Source organism: Limulus polyphemus, unplaced genomic scaffold (assembly GCF_000517525.1).
Source record: "Limulus polyphemus unplaced genomic scaffold, Limulus_polyphemus-2.1.2 Scaffold431, whole genome shotgun sequence".
NCBI lineage: Eukaryota > Metazoa > Arthropoda > Merostomata > Xiphosura > Limulidae > Limulus > Limulus polyphemus.
Window position 1 is genome coordinate 587,424 of NW_013666041.1, and position 1,981 is coordinate 589,404.

A 1,981-nucleotide genomic window follows, 5' to 3' on the forward strand; every position below is an offset into this window, starting at 1 on the left:
CTCGATACAACTTTGTAATAGACAGAATTTCCACAGTCATTTTAAACTTAACAACCTTTATAACACGCTATAAATCACAGTGGTTCACACACTTTACTTACGGTGGCTACTGTTCGCTTGACTCAATTATCTATATCTTCAATCTGTCTGCATATCTATTTCTCGTTGGCTTTATTTGCCGGGCTTATATACTAAAAAAGAGGGCGCCTGGCAAACACTCGGACATTCGCGAGGTTCCTCGATAAGTCATGATCCTTCTAGAAACTCCAGCGCGCATGCTCCCAGATCACGTGACTTACGCTGTCGTAAAACTATAATTAAACTTCATATTGCAATAGATTATCACTATAATTCTACCTAAATACAGCTTGCATGAACAAACCTGCCTGTATGATGACTATAATCATACTATTGACTAAGTATACACGAAATTTAATAAGTTATATATCAATATTTTGATTAGGCCTATGAAGGAATTAGAAAATTTTCGAGGAAATTTTACAATTGCTTAAGGTTTTATTAGTTGAAAATGCGTAAAACAGAATTTAAAGGTTTTTAACAGTTCTTCAAGTCGAAGTAAGTAACCTAGGCCACGAAAAGACGCCTGTGCTGTGAAATAAGCTTGTGAACTAGTAAACAAGGTCAGAAGCCTAGTTACGTAAGAAACGTTGACTAGAAACAAGATGAATGCACTAGTACTTGTGACAGGTTGATGGATTACTGACCTCAACCCCTCAGAACTAGGAAAGCTACGAAAAAGTTTGGTTTAGTGAGTAATATCGGCACTTTGAGGCAATATCAATTACAGAACATGGGTGTATCAGTACAAGTAAATAGGTGGCCGGCTAACACCACTTATCTATAACTATAACGAATTACTTGAGAGTTATGGTTTTGGATTAGCCCGGGAATTCCCCTAAAGTATCCAATAGGAACACAGGACTACTTGTGGGTGATGTTGTGGCCTATTTAGTGGGTCGAGATGATACCGAGAAAAATTAGTTAAAAAACCCATGTCAGAGACTGAAAAATCAGTTCCTCCAAGAAGAGCCTGAGACTATTTCTTTAGTCTAACTACAAACTACCTCGAGTTAGCGACTTGTGACTCCATTCGTCACTACAAATCATCCAATAAATAAGTTTGGTGTAAGGAGTAGTTTTAATTGAAACTCCAACAATTAAGCCCACCAGGGCGTTACTCATTACACCTATATACGTGAATTTGCAAATTCTAAACTGAAAGCTGGAAGGGTCAATATATGACAAAAAATATCTGGGTATAAACACTGGCATCCACTATATGAATACCTTAGTTTTCGTGCCTCAGAAACATGATTATTTAGGAAAATTTTCCGGAAAACTTTGCATATGGACAGAAAATGATCATAGTAACATTGATAAATGATTTTTAGCCCCGGTTTTCAATCGTCGGGGCAAAATTTTGGAATTTAGCGGTAGTTTGCATGTTATCACTTCACACTGATTTTTGTTATCATTTTGCATTGTTTTCGCGCAATAAAGACATCCTAGGTCACGGAAATGTTTGCAAGCTTGAGTGTGTGTTGATAGAAATATAAGTTATATAACACTTATTTTTACATGCGAGTATGCCAGGATTTGCTTTGTTTATACCTCCGATTTCGTCTGCTAGCACACCCGTTTCACCATAAATCTTTAGTTTGCAAAATCGCGTATACCAGCAGCTCCTAATATACAACTACATACACTGAATGTATGTTACCTGATAGGTATGGTGATGAACATAAGTCTCTAGTTTGCTAGTTATACCAGCAGCTGCTAATGTACAACTACATACACTAGATATATGTTACCTGGTTGGTAGTTTAGAGTATATCTCACTGGGAATAAAAACTTTAAAATATTGTGTATTGAAAAATAAACACATATATATCGTACCTGCGCAGGCTCTCTGAGAATATCAATGACTTCATTTTCATTATCACCAAAACTTACCACGTTT